This window comes from Pollicipes pollicipes, unplaced genomic scaffold (assembly GCF_011947565.3).
Source record: "Pollicipes pollicipes isolate AB1234 unplaced genomic scaffold, Ppol_2.1 Scaffold_7261;HRSCAF=8764_pilon_pilon_pilon, whole genome shotgun sequence".
NCBI lineage: Eukaryota > Metazoa > Arthropoda > Thecostraca > Pollicipedomorpha > Pollicipedidae > Pollicipes > Pollicipes pollicipes.
The window spans coordinates 4,878,496-4,896,862 of NW_023597054.1; the positions used below are offsets into that span (position 1 = coordinate 4,878,496).

The following is an 18,367-nucleotide window of genomic DNA, read 5'->3' on the forward strand; positions in this document are numbered from 1 at the left end:
AACTGTTGCAGACAGCGTAATGAGGGATACCTGTACCGGGGAGATCTTTGTCTCCGAAAGACTCAGCCGCATTTCCTTCACATTTCCACGGCTTTACATTTCCACGGCGTATGCACCATCACGCACATAAACACCATATGTTCCATTATGGCCCACGGGAACGTAGTGTCGCAGTCGCCACTACAAACATGCATTCTAACATTATGACCTTCTTGAACGCATTACAGTTTGGCATGAATCCTCACAGCTCCTGGAGCGAAGGTGGCATCACGCTCCAACTTCGTTTGGTTGGGCTCATGCCGAATGGAACTGGACAATGTCTGACGCGATTCATGTGCTCTGTTCACCTCTTTTGCCATGCCTGTCACGAACTTCTGGGACAGTGTTCCTGCATTGCCTTTATGAACGACAATCGTCAACACGGGCAAATAAATGTGTCCTTTTAAATCAGTGGATCGTTTGCTCTTGCATTTAATCCTGGTGAAATCGGCGCAGTGCCACGCAGCATTTGTGCGTGCGCGCGCGTGCGTGCGTGCGTGCGTGCGTGCGTGCGTGCGTGCGTGCGTGCGTGTGTGTGTGTGTGTGTGTGTGTGTGCGTGCGTGCGTGCGTACGTGTGTCGCATATGTGGACCTAACAAGTGCCTCTGGTCCTCTAGGACGCATTAGTTTTCGTAAATATCTGTATAAACTGGCGTAACACGCCCAGCGGCGACACAGTGGAAACGGAGGCTTGCTAAAGACTGTAGCGAAAAGGAAGTGCGGAAATGATAAATAATTTTGTGGTAACGTGTCGCCAAATGTTTGAATGTGAATGGGCTAACCAACGAAGGCATGGCGAAAACAAACCTATGACGAAAAATCACGAAGAAGCCTGCCACCTTTTGTGGTCGTTTTTCCGCGTCACGGTGGATAAATCGGCGCTCTCCAGCCACTCGAACATGACTTTCCAGCAAAGCTCACGTGAACCCCGTTATACTCGACAGTCCATCTTATCCGTTCCAAGCTCTGATAGCTTGAGTTCTACCCTGCGCAAGACAACTCACCCAAACAACTGATGTTTTCGTCGTCTGGTATTCTTATAGCGAAATTGCACCTAATTAAGTACTAGGACAAAGTCGATATTCACAAGATGAGCCATAAGAATACAGCGACTTAAGAGCATAACAATTAGGCTACGTATGGGTCACACACACCCACACCCGCACCCACATCCACATCCACATTCACACCCACACCCATACCCATACCCACACACACACACACACACACACACACACATGTTGGTGCAGCCATCCAAGCTTTGGATATTTGAAATATGTGAAAATCTTAACCTTGTAGTGGCTGCGAAAATATGTTCAAATCAGCCCTAAGACGGACAAACGGTGGAACGCAGTCAAGTGTACAGCTCCCGTCCAAGGCATTTGTACATGCGCCAGAGAACTAACAGGAGTCTCTGAGTATATCATTGGCAGCTTTTTGTACTCTACAGTCAGCAACACGGCTGATTGGCACGGTGAGGTACCGTAGTCATCCCCGGAGCAAAGACATGTCCCTAACTTTAAAAATAACGTAACAGGGCATCGTGTTATCTGATTAACAGCAACAGGGCAGTGCTCCTGACAAAAACCCATGACAAAATTATATTTGGTAAAGCGTAAGGGAGCGGGGAAGAGGAGTCTCCTCACCCCATGCAGGCACGCGAAGGTAACAAAAGCCCGCATTACAAAGCAATGTCTAAGGGGTGCCGATAGTGTAGCGGTTAAGGCGTCTCCGTTAACACGCCCAGCGATTAACGCAGACGTGTTAACCGCCACACTGTCGGCACCGTCATGGGAAACCAGAGGCAAGGAGCCACGGCGCCACGGATCCGGAGCCACGGAGTTCACTTCCCGGCGGTGCCCACCCTTCCTGTCAGGCTGGGAGGCAGGCGGCACCATATAGCCCCAGCAGCTGAGTGATTTGTAAAGCCTCACTCACGAGGAAGAGCAATCTCTAGCACGAATAACATAATGTGCCGGACGGTAACTCCGTCGCGAAAGGTGGGTTCCTGAATACAGATCACAGCTACATCTTGATGTGGCATCAAATGGCATGGTCTGGACAAAAGGCTTAACTTTTTCCAAAATATCACCCACAGCCCGGCCCGGCCTGGCCCGACCCGACCAGACAGGACCCGTAAAAGCCCGCGGTGCTACCATACTCATCCCACATTAGCCCGCAAGAACAACAGTTTAATATAAATGACGACCGAAGTTATCGCGAAACGTATCGTACGTAGCACTCTGCTATCGTGGTTGTAAATTTTATGTCCTAATATGAGTGAAAACGCAGGCACAAATACACAAGCTCTTCATTTCCACTATTGCTATTTTGAAAGCTGCAACGCATGCGATACACAAGCACCTCCGAGATACGTTGACCAGTGAGCGAGGCTTGGGTAAGTAGAGTAACACAGCTTCAGGTCATTTATATTGATTCTGAGGTACGGTTTGTACATGAAACCAGAAATTGATATGCACCCCATTTTTGCAATGATAGTCAAACGACAGGGACCAAACTTCCTACAAAATCTGCTGCCAACCCAATGCCCCAAGCTTATGAATCCGATTGACGCCAAACCTTCACCATTCGATTCCGTTTGGTTGATAACCCATTTTTCAGACCATGATGGCCTTTTGACGGGTTTAAGGTTAACAAAAACGCCCAAGCCCACCAAAATTGGTTGCACACAGTCCAATACGCCGAACCTATGGGACCTATCAGTGCAAAACCTTTACCAATCGATGCGTCAGGGCTGATAAGCAGTTCTGCCCAACACATGGTGACCTGGGATCGGCACAAAGGCAACGTCCAAACCCTAAAACAAAAAAGCAAAAGAGAAATCCCAAAGCCGTCAAAACTGAATGCAGACATTTATGCTCTGAGCCTATGGGACCGAGCGGACAAAACCATTACCAAACGATGCGCCATAGTCGATGATCTATCTTTTCCAAAGCATGATGACCTTGAGTCATTGGGTCAGATTAAAGGCCACCAACAAGCCAAAAACGAAAAAGTTTGCAGACTGCTCATCCTCAGAGCCTACAGCACAGATTACCAAAAATCCCTTCACCTGTCAATGAGCCAAAGTCGATATTGGAGCATTCCCAGAACACGGTGACTCTCGGTCAGGTCAAATGCCGGCAGAAAGGTCCCATTAACACTAAAATCGGCTGCTGACAACCACATGCTCCGAGCCTACGGGACGAAACAGTATTACGCATGACTGCACACTCCGATTTATGGAGGCAATAACACTTACGTGCTAATTAAACATGCGCTATTTGCTTGTTGTCATTTTCGACCTGCACGAGACCGCCTAGCCACCGTTAGCTAAAATCCAGCTAAAAGGCCGCGGGTTCTAGCAATCAGATGCAGCAGGCTGGCGTGTTAAACAGTTACGTCTGGCCACGCCAGACTGGTGCAGGGAAGAGGAACGGCACGCATCCACGGGCTACGGTATATATCCTGCAGCTAGACACGGCCATACGCCCGCTCGGTGCGGGCACCCCGATATGCAGATCGCGCTCAGTTCTAAGATAAACATAAATCCACATGGCCATTTACGTGGAACGCATAACCAGCCGAGGACGGAATCACAACACAAAACACAACTTCGATCGGTCTATGCAAAACAAAGCACCTTCACACGTATGCGTCTAACGTCTGCAGACGTACGGAAGTGAAGCTTGCGTGGTGCTCAGCCCCCACTGATTCAGCTGGAAAGTTCGGTGTCACAAGATTTCGCCTTTTGACGTAAAATGACACACAAGAACCGTGCTTCCGCGGCCTGAGCGTCTAGACCTGACTGACGAAAACATGTCTGCATCCACAACCACAACCTTTATCGACCCTCATTTTAACGGTCAAAATCTACTCATACACGGATGATTCAGATCACGGCTCTGCCCCTGCCTGTTAATCCATCTCCCTTGTAAAATGTTGATGGAGCATGTACTTTACAGGACCTCACTGCCTACGGTTCCTTAAACCGCTCCAAGTACCTACATCGTTTCTATTATTTTGGCTTTGAAGGCAACCCAACTACACTCTCGTTTAAGAGACATGCAAAAACCCTTGCGTGCTCTGACACGAAGTCACTCAAAGTCCGTTCGTCCCGATGGCTCAGTTAGTGGGTCTGCCTTTTGATCTACCCACCCGTGGTAGAATGCGTTCGAGTTGCTTTACACGCTCGTTTTTTTATGTCGCCACCGTCATATCACCGTACCACCAAATTCTGCCGCCAACTTGGTATTGCGCCATCGGATGGAATGGGTCACAGCTCACACAGCAAACAGCGCTCAGCGTGAGCTCTGGTCGTAAAAATTCATCCATTCAAAACGTCCGATTGCAATCTTTTCAAGAAAAACCGCCCGAGCAGCTTTTACGACACGTGCGCCTTAAAAAGCAGTCATCTTTCAAATTGATTGGCGTCAGTGACGTCAGGGCACGCGCTGTCCGTGCGCTCGTCGGCTGGTTATTAGTTTCTCAAAACTCGCGGTGGTTGCTGTAGTCAGCAAAAACAAAAACAAAACAAAAAATGGGCCTGTGCGGCCACAACAAATACATGGCACGGACCTTGTTGTTAATCCACGCTGAGTTCGACTGGTCTATCCGCCGTGGGCGGCTTTCCTACAAACCCATTCAATTCATAAAACGTGACCTGCAGCTCATAATTCAAAGACCCTTAGCAGCAAGGTCAGCGCGTTCACAGCTGGACGTCTCCGTTCTATTTCGACGCGGCGTGTCCGGAGACTGCAGACAGCTCGGGCGCATGCGGCATAGCCTACAGACAACACAACGCAGAGAGCGCAGCACGGTGGGAGAGCTGGTCATTTCAGACGAGGGGGGAGGGGGAGCCAGAGACAGCTGATAAGTCTTGGATGGGGGTTGGTAGAACATCGTTTCAGATTCAGAGAGCTCTTTGGACGTGGGGCACGCCGACGTAGCGCGTTCGCAAGTCGCACGGTTCGTTTGAGGGGCACCCGATAAGCCTACTCTTGCCCGTGTGAAATCCAGAGTGCAAACACCACTGGAGTCGCATTCCCAAATAAATCGCGAACAAATCCCTGCCAAACCGCGTCACGATGGTGACCGAGTGCTGCGACGCTGTTGCCGCAGCGCCGGTACTCCTGGGACCGGCCGCCCGGCCTTGTGTGACACCGCGTCACGATGGTGACCGAGTGCTGCGACGCTGTTGCCGCAGCGCCGGTACTCCTGGGACCGGCCGCCCGGCCGTGTGTGACACCGCGTCACGATGGTGACCGAGTGCTGCGACGCTGTTGCCGCAGCGCCGGTACTCCTGGGACCGGCCGCCCGGCCGTGTGTGACACCGCGTCACGATGGTGACCGAGTGCTGCGACGCTGTTGCCGCAGCGCCGGTACTCCTGGGACCGGCCGCCCGGCCGTGTGTGACACCGCGGCACGATGGTGACCGAGTGCCGCGACGCTGTTGCCGCAGCGCCGGTACTCCTGGGACCGGCCGCCCGGCCGTGTGTGACACCGCGGCACGATGGTGACCGAGTGCCGCGACGCTGTTGCCGCAGCGCCGGTACTCCTGGGACCGGCCGCCCGGCCGTGTGTGACACCGCGTCACGATGGTGAACGAGTGCTGCGACTCTGTTGCCGCAGCGCCGGTACTCCTGGGACCCGCCGCTCGGCCTTGTGTGACACCGCGTCACGATGGTGAACGAGTGCTGCGACGCTGTTGCCGCAGCGCCGGTACTCCTGGGACCGGCCGCCCGGCCGTGTGTGACACCGCGTCACGATGGTGAACGAGTGCTGCGACGCTGTTGCCGCAGCGCCGGTACTCCTGGGACCGGCCGCCCGGCCGTGTGTGACACCGCGGCACGATGGTGACCGAGTGCTGCGACGCTGTTGCCGCAACGCCGGTACTCCTGGGACCCGCCGCCCGGCCGTGTGTGACGTCACCGGCAGATGCGCAGCAGGCGCGGTGAAAACGGGGCCCAGTTTACCTGTTTGCGTGGCTGTTGCAGGAACGGTGTGTCTGTGAAAGCTGGATCCAGACGCTGATAACCGGGCATTCATCCGTCGCGGCAAACTGCTCGGTGTACTAACTACCCGAAACGGGCAGACCTCATACCGGGCCATTTATGGGAGTGACAAGGACTATAAAAGGCCCTTGGCTTCTCGACATTATGAATTCTTATACTGGGAATGACCGAGACGCCATACAACAAGAAACACCGGTTGAAGCACATATCAACGTATCATTCACATTCCATTCAACACGTTTAGCAGCACACATGGTCTCTTGCCATCCGACAGTTGCTTCTACTAGATGCCATTATCACTACTACCTCTCTTCCAAATTACTACCACGTTGGTGTTCACGTTGCCGCTGGGAACGTTGGGCATTACCAGAGCGCATATCAATAACCGATCGATCTTATTTCAGCCTGTACCATCTGCCACAGTGGAATAGAGTTATTACCAGCATGAGACCGATTATCTGTTGACGCCACGATGCCCGTCCGCGGCATCAGCAGTAGGTCAATGAGCCTCACATGAAACAAACGTAGCACGACCTTCTAAATATATGTATATATAAATAAACATACGTATATAGATGTATATATATATATATATATATATACATTTATATACATCATCATCATTTGGAAATATCGGTTCAAGTAACATTCATGGGTTAGGATTGCAAAAGAGTCCCGGGCACCAACGACCCACTGTGATACACGGTGATGGTGACATCAGTCTCTTGCGCGTGATCCGTTTTTTGAGCGTGTTTCACCTCGATGTACTAGGGTGCGATCATGGGCAAGTTCCTGCGCTCGGAGACCTTGCGTTTTGACACACATTGTGTCACATTAAACTACCACAATCACGGCGTCGGTGACGATCGGCTTCCACTCCCTCAGCATCCATCCAGTCGGCGTCGGTGACGATCGGCTTCCACTCCCTCCGCATCCATCCAGTTGGCGTCGGTGACGATCGGCTTCCACTCTCTCAGCATCCATCCAGTCAGCGTCGGTGAGATCGGCTTCCACTCCCTCAGCATCCATCCAGTCAGCGTCGGTGACGATCGGCTTCCACTCCCTCAGCATCCATCCATTTGGCGTCGGTGACGATCGGCTTCCACTCCCTCAGCATCCATCCAGTTGGCGTCGGTGACGATCGGTTTCCAATCCCTCAGCATCCATCCAGTCAGCGTCGCTGACGATCGGCTTCCACTCCCTCAGCATCCATCCCGTCGGCGTCGGTGACGATCGGCTTCCACTCCCTCAGCATCCATCCAGTCGGCGTCGGTGACGATCGGCTTCCACTCCCTCAGCATCCATCCAGTTGGCGCCAGTGACGATCGTCTTCCCCTTTCACACTCGCGCGATTTAAGTGAACGAACTGCTTAGAGCTTCGGGTCTCATGCTGAGCTATCGACCTGAAGTATAAGTCCCGATTAAGCGGGTTACCATACTAGTTAAACGGCGTCATGGCAGTGCTGGAATTTTAGCTCTTTGTCTAGCAATTCAACCGACGAAATTTGCACTCCGGATTTCATAATGGACATAATGAACCAACGAAGCTCTCCGTCCAGAAAGCACACAACCATGATACACACTCATCATAAGTACCGAACACACCGACGTCACATTAAGTACCAGACACGCTGACGTCACATTAAGTACCAGACACACCGACGTCATATTAAGTACCAGACACACTGACGTCACACTAAGTACCAGACACGCCGACGTCACATTAAGTACCAGACACACCGACGTCACATTAAGTACCAGACACGCCGAGGTCACATTAAGTTCTATCGTCAAACCATTTCCAAAACAATTTTCTTACCAACGACACCCCATCCCCTCTCAACCACACTCCAATCGCAAAACTCTCAAATTGGGCCTCGTTTCCTTTGTGCTCTCACTGCACAATATTATGCACGCCGTATCTGCGCCAACCCTGTCTACATTCGCGTTTCCGCGTGCCGGAGTCAAGCTGAAAACGTGCCAGGAACATTTCGCGGGGCACCTCGCAGGTGGCCACGCTATGAGTGGGAAATTGGGGCGTGGGGCGAGTGGAGACAAAGGATTGCAAACCGTTAGGTGTGGGAAGAGAAGGCGCGTTGGGATCATCACTGCACGTACGTTACGGTCAGTATTTTGTGCATTGGTGTACGCGGCTGAAATTTTCGTGGCAGGTTTTGCAAAGAAACATCGATTATTTCGGCCACTAGACAGTGTTCGATGCCTAGATGGCTTAGAGTCCATGCTATCGAATGGGACACAAACGGAACAAGAAAGACATCCGCCTAACTTCCATGAGTTCAATAAATCGTTGCTTAGAAAAAAAAAACGCTTCGCTTGTTGTACTGAGGAGACATACTGCGGGGATTTGAAATCTAGAAGCTACATTTTGTATCCAAATGGGTATACATTAGGGTAGAATAGAAGTTTGATTTTTTGAATAAATTAAACACTACATTTTTCCACTTCAGTTTTGAACTGACACTGATATACCAATAAAGTAAAGGACCTGTAACCTTGTCCGATGGAGAGCCAATCTATACCTCCGCTTGTGGAACGCACTTTTTCATTTCCATATTTTTTGTTTGACTGCGATGACGATTAATCATGCATTTTAGACCTAGCCTTCCAGAGTTTGAGTTTTTGTTGTTAAGTCCCGTCCTGACTGGACGTTTTCATAATGTGGCCTGAGGGGGCCCGCCCCCTCTGATTCAGACCGATGGATGCATTGGATGGATCTCATGGTGGTGCAGACCCCCTCCGGCGCCTCCAAAGTAATAACATTAAAGCTAAGGAAAAAAAAACACCTAACAACGAGATCTACGCCCAGCTCTAGATCTAGTTCTAGGTCTGGGCCAAGGTCTAGACCTTGGTCTAAATGAGATCTCGCGGCTGGTACTAGTGTTAATGTTGCTATGACCAAAAATGAACGCAATGTGGAAGGTTAAAGGTCGAATTTTCCACAAAATCGCACTTCTCAGTTGTACTTAATACCCACGAGACCATGCGCTGCGGCGGCACTAAACTTAAACCGGCGTGGTCCTTGTTCGATTCTATGTACAATGATGTATATTCTTTAGGCGTATTTCATGTTTACTTATGAGTAAGATGGTGTAGCCTTCATCTGTTTTGAGCATTCCTTTATGAGATCTAGCGTCGTTAGGAAACAATGTTGGCTCCCCAAGCGCGTTCCGCAGCATCGTCGGTCGCCGCCCGCCCGCCCGCCCATTCAGGGCGGAGATCGCCCGCCCGCCCATTCAGGCCGGAGATCGCCCGCCCGCCCTGGTAAAAAGTAATCCGACACTCAATCCCCAAATTAAAATTCCTACTTTACCAGTCATAGATACATCGACTTAAAGACACGAAGTGTTGTGTTCCTGACCAGTTTGTGTACCAGCAATGAACACCATGGAGAGGCACGATTACGAAGATCGTGCATACGCAGAGAACACACGGCAGACCGACACGCAGCAATAGAGTATACCACAACAAATAACGATCTTAACGTATAACTTTCAGCACCAATTCAAGACAACGCGGACCGGAAAACCTTAGAATCGCCGCAACTGCAAATCCGCCGTGTTCGTTCGAGGCTGAATACATAAACATCACCATTTGACCTGGTTTGACCAACATTGCTACACTGTCCTGCATATTTATACAAATCTCTATATTCGTTGTGGTAAAAGGGAGTGTTCCACAATCGCATGGGGTTTTGAACTGTAATCACCGTCTTGAAGATCATCCGGTGCAGTTCGCGGCTCTGTCCTTGAGACCTAAACATCTCCAATTTCCAAGCTACAAGCCCGTTGGGATGTGCAGACTATTTCGGGGAGACTATTTCAAGGTCACCCAGGTATCCATTACGCCACAATTATGTCACTCAAATCTTACGATTTCATGAGCCACGTAGAGATCAAAGCAAATCGAAACATACTTGTCGAGTTGTTCATGTCAGTTCGGGTGTGGGGAAGTAGCAATTAAATACCACGCCAGATGGTACAAAAACAGCTGCAATATGAACGTGCAGCACGAAGCAGCGTAACCAAGGGTGTCTTTTTGTATTATATTACGAGCCTTACCTAAATGTTGAGTTAAAGCTGCCTCCAGTCTTGATTTACGCCAAGCTAGTATACTATGAAAAAGAAAACAGTTGACTATCATGGAAAGCGTCTCTCGTATGGGATTATTTGCAAGTCACAAGTACTGCTGCCAAAACTAGAAGCAAATTGACAACTGACAAAAAAAATATTTAAATCTGTTCGTCAAATAAAAAAGGCTAATACTACTAAAAAGGCTAAAACTATTAACAAGGCTAATACTACTAACAGGGCTAATGCTACTGTCATATTAATGCGTGTTATAAACATTTCAACTGTCCTCTCACTTCTGCGTCCAGACTATTTTCAAAACGCCACAAACGGAGCATTTGGCAAATACACGGTAAGCTACACCCAGAGGGATGGCAAATTCAATAATCAAATACCCCCATCCGGCCGCTGTTGGCCTTCGCGTGATCTATGTAGGGACATGCCACAGGTGTGTAATTGCGATGCGAAGTACCGTTCTTATAGGCTTCCAAAACATTGTAACTTGCCAAGAACTAGTACTGCTCATCTCCACATACAATCACAATGTCTCTTCATACGCTCATCAATGGCAGTCTTACCGCTTGTTACGCCAGAACTTGCGGTAAATCAGTGGTACGGGGTTCTATTCCCCGTAGTGCCCTCCCATCCTGCCAGGATGAGAGATAGGCGGCGCCATAAGGCCGCAGCAGCTGAGCGTAGGTTAAGCCCCAATGACACATCAACGCCAAAAGTTGCTCGTTTATTAATGCAATATTATCAATTTTATTTTATGTAAGAGATCTTTGAGATATGTAAGAAATCTTTAAGATACAAGGGTCAAAACTAGACTCTATTCTTATTTCCGCACCTAAATTATTAGCTGTAAAATCGCTACTTTAAACATGACAAATATCAGAACAAACAATGTCATTCTGGATTTTCTTCGTGGCTAATCGAGCGTTCCGATCGTAATATAAGGTAAAAACTGAATATGGGAGCAGCTCGGGTATGTCTTACGCGCTTACCACTTATCAATATCTAGTCAGTGTTGATGTTTCACAGCTGCGAGATACGTCATCCATCGCGCATTCCCGTCGCGTCCAACGCTCCAATGGGCGAAGGAATACCACCCACGTCTCATTGGACGATCCACTCTCGCGACCTGCCTGTGCACATCGCACATTTGCTGGCTTTATGGTGCTTCATGCTTCATGCTATTTTTGAAATACAGAGACGACAAACAATGACACAGTGTCGGACAACGAGCTCCTCAACTCATCCAAACGAAACTCGTATTCCCGTTAAGCACTCAACGTTGATGCTCACCATACCACAACCTTATTCATTGCATGGCACTGCCGCCTTTTGGAAACCAGAAAACATCCAAAATTAAGGTGAAAGCTAGACAGCCATGACTAAGTGATATCACCTGTCTCACCCAAAAATGCAACATAAAAAACGGTTTGCAATGAAAGGAAATACATGTGTTAGCGAGACATTGGCGCTCTAACAAAGGGGCCGCTGGCAAAGGGCTGAGCAGCCCCCACCCTTCCCCACCCCCATGCCCACCAAAGTCGATTGGTAGCACCGAGGCTCAACGGCGTACTTTTCCTGCGGGCTCATAGCCTGGTAGGGTCACATGCATGACCTTCTGAAAGCTATACAGTTGATTCCAGCTGGCTGACTGCCCTTAAAGTGACGCCAGAAACCGTCTTGTTTCTTTGTCCTCTAGCGACATCGGCTATTTTCTCCATGAACGGGCGCAAGTGGTGCGGTACCGCAGGACACTATGAACGGGCGCAAGTGGTGCGGTACCGCAGGACACTATGAACGGGCGCAACTCGTGCGGTACCGCAGGACACTATGAACGGGCGCAACTCGTGCGGTACCGCAGGTCACTATGCCTCTCTGCGCGGCCCCCGCAGATTTGTTCTGGCTTTTTAAATGCGCTGCTCTGTTCGGACAGGACAGAAACATGTCGCGCTAACAATTAAAAGATAATGCGCTCCGGCCTTGGTCGACTCCACATTGCTTCCACCAATTCCAGATGGAAAATTAGTGAGTTTCGGGTACCCAGCAATGGCTTGTGCATGAATCACTGAGTTATCATTTCCTTCAAAGCTCCCTCACAAAACCACAAAACAAAACTAGCACCGATTAATGCAATAAAAAACACCATATATCTAAACTCTACGCTACGATACTCAAACAGCAAAGTGCCGAAGATTTGCAACCCAAAAGAAAACCATATCGAGAAGCAAAGTTTTTCGTCGCCGCCTGGCCAGGTCAGAGGACCCGTTCCACACGAGCGTTGGCCCAATACATCGACAAACAAACGATCGCAGAATGACAAGAGTTGTCTGATGTATGTAGAAAACATGACGGATGTGCATATTATTGTCACCTACAGATAATTAATCTATTTTTTTGCACGAGTAATGCTAGGAAGGAATCAAACGAAAAGTCTTTACGCTTTCTTCCAAGCTAGGCCCGCAACACAAAATAGCTAAGACAAGTTAATACTTGAAAGGAATAAAACAAAAGGCCTTGCATTTCCATCCACGCCAAGCGTGCACCACAAAATATCTAAGACAGGTTATATATAAATAGGTGGTGTATGTACCACCCATTGGCCTTTGCTGATAGGATAGTCGAGAAGCGACCAAACATTTCTCCTGTACCTTCGATGCTAGCTGTCCTGAAGTAGCAGTCTTTATGATGGATTGCTTTGTAATTGCAAAGGTGATGTAACATGATTCAGTACGTCAGTGTTCCTCTCTTTAAGAGTGAGATTCACTCACACAATCTTGAGCCGAAAAAACTCAGAAATTTAGGCCAGCTGTTCACTTTTTAACCATGGAATTGTATGGCAGTGTCCACGAAGTGGTTAATTAAGACCAATTGTGGTGACGCTTATATGCAAAACATGAGCTGACATGCTGAAAATAATACGCCTTGCATATGCATTACAGGGAACGTTTAACATTTGAAGATGTAAAAGCATGAGATATGATCAAATGCGCTCACTTATAAACATCGGTATATTTTTATGTGGAAAAGACTGCCCTCGACGGCTAAATTTCTGTATTTAGTAAACAAGCTCCTCAATGCGTCACTGTTCATCTCGAAATCGTGGGGCAGAGGGAGCCAGGAATGGCTCAGCATTCGTGCTTGTGAGAGAAAAAGCAGCAACCGGGAACAGACATGAGGCAGCGGCAACCAAAGGCAGCTTTAAGGCCAAGAGTTAGGTGGGTTGTTTTATCCTGGCACCTTCAGTTTTGTATGCCAACGATTTATTGCTTTGTTTCAATTCTTATCCCTAGCAATGATGTCGTGCTGCAGTTCCTCTACTTCACACATATTTGGGAAAGGCCTGCAGAGGCAAGGAAAAGCATGCCAAGCGAATATACATGAAAGCATTCTGGACTACTGAAAGCGGCCTATACTATCGGATGTCATCTAGCCTTTCAGAGGGAACGCCGCACACATTGTCAAGCACCATGTTGTGGAACACCAGCGACTGCAGGGGGTCATATCAGCTCTGTGGGGCTATGGCGCAACTGGGTTTAAACTAGGCCCTCTACGTGGGATCGGAGGGCACCAACGCTCGGTCATGACCTCTGCTAGGAGACATCATCGCTGGATATCTCCCCTCAAATCAAGCAATTCATATAAAGACAAGGCTTGCCTCTTACCAGCAGGACTTACAAGTTCTAAAAACACAACGCCCCTCTTCCCAGTCCGACTTTTCATGTTAGTCGAGGGAAGCAACGCGTCCGCCCCGGAACTCCTACTAAAAACCACCAAATTACGGGTCCAGCACTTCCTTCGATCAGCGAGCCGCCCGCGACGGGAGCGTCAAAAGGCGACTAAGCAGCAGGAGCCAATCAGCGTTAACAGCGGTACAGACAGGTTCGCCTGTCACCAGGTGGGAACGAAAAACGTCGTACCTGGTGGCTCGAGCTGGGGATTATCTGACACCATTGTTGTCGTATGCCGAGCGGACTGATGATGGAAGCAGGGAACAAGGTCCAACGTTCACATCACAGACCTGACCAGCGGCGAAGAAAGCGAGCAGACAGCTGTCCCACCTCTTAGAACTATTTGAAATTAAGCCATGGTGCCAACTGAAAAAAACATGTACAAATCGTGTGCATCCCTCTCTTCCATCTCAATCCTTGCGTCGAAAGTTACTGGAGCAGTTTCACACAGCTGTCAGGAGTCAGGACGCAAATTTTGGGAGACTTAAACACGATTATTCACTCAAAATTGGTCAGTCCACTCACTACGACCAAGTATCCCCAGTCTGGCTACTGCGCTGTATCTGGTTTTGTCAGTGCAGATTTAAATGACTGGTTCATATCTTGATTTAATCACAAGACGCGGCATGCAACATTGATCAAAATCAAACCTCACGCCTCACAATGTCCAAGAACCAGGAACTTAAGAACTTTCTCTGACAGATGTCGAGGGAAGTCGCTGAAGCCCAGGACCGAACATTGCTCCGATGCCAGCGTTGGTGACGTCCTCAAAACGTCACACACCACATGCCTCGTTGCCTGGCAGATTCCAGCTGTCGCAGAGGCATCCCACAAAGTTACTTCGAATTTTGCGAACAGGTTACTGAGATGCAACGTGAAGTGAGTCATCGTTGGAGATCTCCACCCACCTACCCACCCCCGCCCCCCTGCTCGAGCGACGAGCCTAAAGCCCTTTTTGGGATCTGGAATATCTGGGATTTATTATCTTGGACGGATGAAGAATGTTTGAAACCAGCCGGGCTTTGGACCTGACTGTAGGATCTCCAGCCCTGAGCTGTAACCCCCGCTCCCGCTGTGGCCTTCGCCCTAACTACCTAGCCCTTTTGCTGAGCAACCACGTCCACAACAGCCCCACTCCCTCAATCAAGCTCCGCATGTTCCCGGCTGCGCATGTTGCGGTGTCCGCTGCCGCCTCCGGTCGACTCTCGCGTACCGGTCGACTCTCGCGTACCGCCCTCCTCTCCCTGGCACGCGCCACATCCACACGCAAAGCGGCGCCGCCGCACCGGCCGGCTGCCGGCCACGGGAGATCGCCAACAGCACTCACCTACCGTCGCAGTCACCGGCTCTGGGTCGTCCAGGAGCATGGGACTCGGTGGCCGGGCAAATCCAGCGCCGTCACTTCTCCTGGCAGGGCGATGCACAGCGCAACTGTGAGGTAGCCACGTCCGATGTGGCACAGCGCAACTGTGAGGTAGCCACGTCCGATGTGGCACAGCGCAACTGTGAGGTAGCCACGTCCGATGTGGCAGCACACACCGAAGCCGTAGCCACTGCTGCTGCGGCGGAGCACACAACCGGCGCTCCCGATGTGGCGCCACACAGACACACACACACACAAAGACACACAAACGGCTCTGAGGTGGCCACTCCTGATGTGGTGACGCGTGCACAGCTGCAACCACTCCTGGTGCGGCAGCGCGCAGGCAGCTGTGAGAGGACCACTCCTGTGTGGCGAGCGAACAGCTGTGGTCACTCCGGATTTGGCGGCGCACACGCTGCTGTGCGGCGGCCACTCCCGACTCGGCGACACACTCACAGTTATGGCCGCTTCTGATGCGGCGAAGCGCGCACAGCTGGAATCACTCGCTGTGTGGTGGCGCACAGACAGCTGGGCGACTCCCCACGTGACTGCGCACCAACAGCTGTGGCGGCGCACTCAAACACCAGCTGAGGCACTCCGCTGTCAATGCGCAGGAAGCCGAGATTCGCACCACAGCGCTGTCCCAGCGCGGTCAGCTCTCCAGCGCAGCTACTGTGAACCCGACTGGCGGCTGAGCGGCAGCTCTGGTCCAGCCGGGGACGCGCGCGCCTCCACCGCCTGCTGACCTTGAGAGCTCAGTAACGTGCCCGGCGGCGGTTTCGCTGCTCCAGCGGCGCCGCGGCATGGCCCGCCAGGCGGCGCGCGCTATCAGACTCCCCCTGACGGCGCGAGGGCGGGCCTGGACAGGACGAGCAGTGAACTGGCGGCTTCAGAATGTTCCTGAGGAGATATTTCTATTGCGTTTCACCACATTGCATTACTTGAATTACCGGCATTTGAACCCATAAAAAATGTGTTAAGTGGACAACTTCATACAGGGTGCAACATGGTACCGCAAAGCTTCCGGTGCACAACTTTTGTTTTCGACCTTTCGTGTCCGCAAAACTTTTTACACCTTCATATTTCTTCGTGTTTGGTTAAATACGTATCAAATTGCTCATATCCTGTATCTTCGCTTACGTGATTGTTGTATTGCATCTGGCGCTTATGCTGTTGTTCGCATCGCATCTGATCACGCAATCCTTTCAGCTCGTTCGGAATCTGTTCACATTTTTTGTTCGTATTCAGGCTTGGACGTAGACGGAGGCTGTTTTTACAGACTTGAACGGGGCGCACGTCATGACCGTCACGATGTGGAAGGAACTGACGTGATCCTATTTCATTTAGGGGCATATCCCCGCCCTTCCTCCGGTTCCAGTTGTTTTATTTGTGACGGTCTGGCCCTCTGAAGCGGGATGGTTTCTTTAACATAAACCCCGCCCTTCCTCCGGTTCCAGTTGTGATGGTGCGGCCCTCTGAAGCGGGATGGCTTCTTTAAGATAAACCCCGCCCTTCCTCCGGTTCCAGTTGTGATGGTGCGGCCCTCTGAAGCGGGATGGCTTCTTTAAGATAAACCCCGCCCTTCCTCCAGTTCCAGTTGTGATGGTGCGGCCCTCTGAAGCGGGATGGCTTCTTTAAGATAAACCCCGCCCTTCCTCCGGTTCCAGTTGTGATGGTGCGGCCCTCTGAAGCGGGATGGTTTCTTTAAGATAAACCCCGCATAACTGGACAAATTTTTAGTTTTTGGTGTTACCCAGAAGTGGCTTCAAAAACGATTTTTGGGTGCGTGTCCTGATGACCTTACTTGACCTTACCGTACCGCATGGCCATCGGAACTGTCGATGCACCCCTCCCCTTTTGTGATTGGCTTTGTGATTTTATTTCGCCGGCATGCCGTGCCATTGCGACAAAATTTTCCGCATCCTGCTGGACATTCATTGCTCGTCTTTCAAACCAAAAGTGTGTCTTGCTGTTCAAGTTTCCGAGAAGCGATGTTTTTTTAGGAACACTGCACGACGATCTACGGCCAGCGTGGGTGGCGGGAGGCAACCAACGAATCCACTGATCTCGCGCGGATGGCTGACACTGTTACATCAGCAGAACCCTTCTTAATGGATATATGCTCAAAATACATAAAACCTCATATTATTGTGCCCTAGGTTTCGATTTCATAAGAGGACTGGGGGAGAGCAAAGTCGTGGATGTTGTTAAAAGGGAACGGGTGCGAAAAGGATGTTTGAGTCTGATTTCCTGCCCTGGCTATTCATCATAAAGTGATTGGGGGCAGCAGAGTCGTGGATGTTGTCAAAAGGAAACAGGTGAGACGCCCATCATATATATATATATATATATATATATATATATATATATATATATATATATATATATATATATACAGCAACCACATACGGAAGCTTGGCTGCACGTACCAGTTTAATGAAACAGGAGGAGTGCAGTAACACCATTCTCTTGCATACCGAAATATGAAGTGTACGTATAATTTACTATAATGCGCTTAGGTAATATCTTATGCAATCATTTATGTACTCACAGGAGTGGAGCGTCCGCACTATATGTGGTTATCGCAACTCGTTTACACGCACGTTCTCGGCATCCAAAAATTTAATCGACAAACGATGAATTTCAGTTAATGTAAAGCATAGCATACATAAGTACTCCTCCACGCAACACTCAAGAAAATTATCTTCAACCTTTCATGAAATACGCTGAGACAGATGTCTTCCTGTTGGAAATGCTATTTACCCCTTCGCTTTAATGAGCACACATTGTGAGCCTGCTGTCCTTGTGGGGCCAGGCTGTTGCTCCAGGCTGTTGTGTCCCTGAAGGGAAGTGACCCTACCAACTTCAGTCTGGACGTGAGGCAAACAAAACGGCCGTCATATCAATGTCATTTGCAGCGCACCTTGGTTGCAACAGCGTTGCTGATTGAGTCGTCTCTGATGTACCCATACCATTTTACTTATATTTGAATACTCTGCCGCTGTACCTACAGCAGTGATGTGGCAGAGTACGTTAGGCAGCGCTGATGATTGCACTGAGTGACGCAAGAGGTTTCCTGGCCTCAGATGACAATGATGTGATAGCACAAATCGAATTCCTGTG

At 49.9% G+C, this 18,367-nt stretch overlaps 1 protein-coding gene across 3 annotated transcripts in view; it reads right to left on the reverse strand.

The window, feature by feature from the left end:
* The window catches only part of LOC119111861 (uncharacterized), a 43,876-nt gene extending 27,924 nt beyond the window's left edge, over window positions 1-15,952 (reverse strand). For 2 of the 3 annotated variants that reach the window (XM_037235696.1, XM_037235699.1), the window contains exons 1-2: window positions 15,701-15,952; window positions 15,209-15,288 (exon numbers count right to left, since the gene is read on the reverse strand). The gene's annotated coding sequence lies outside the window, so the exon portion shown is untranslated. The remainder of the gene's footprint in view (window positions 1-15,208; window positions 15,289-15,700) is intronic. The other variant, XM_037235698.1, reaches the window with a different exon arrangement.
* Between the last annotated feature and the right edge of the window lie 2,415 nt (window positions 15,953-18,367).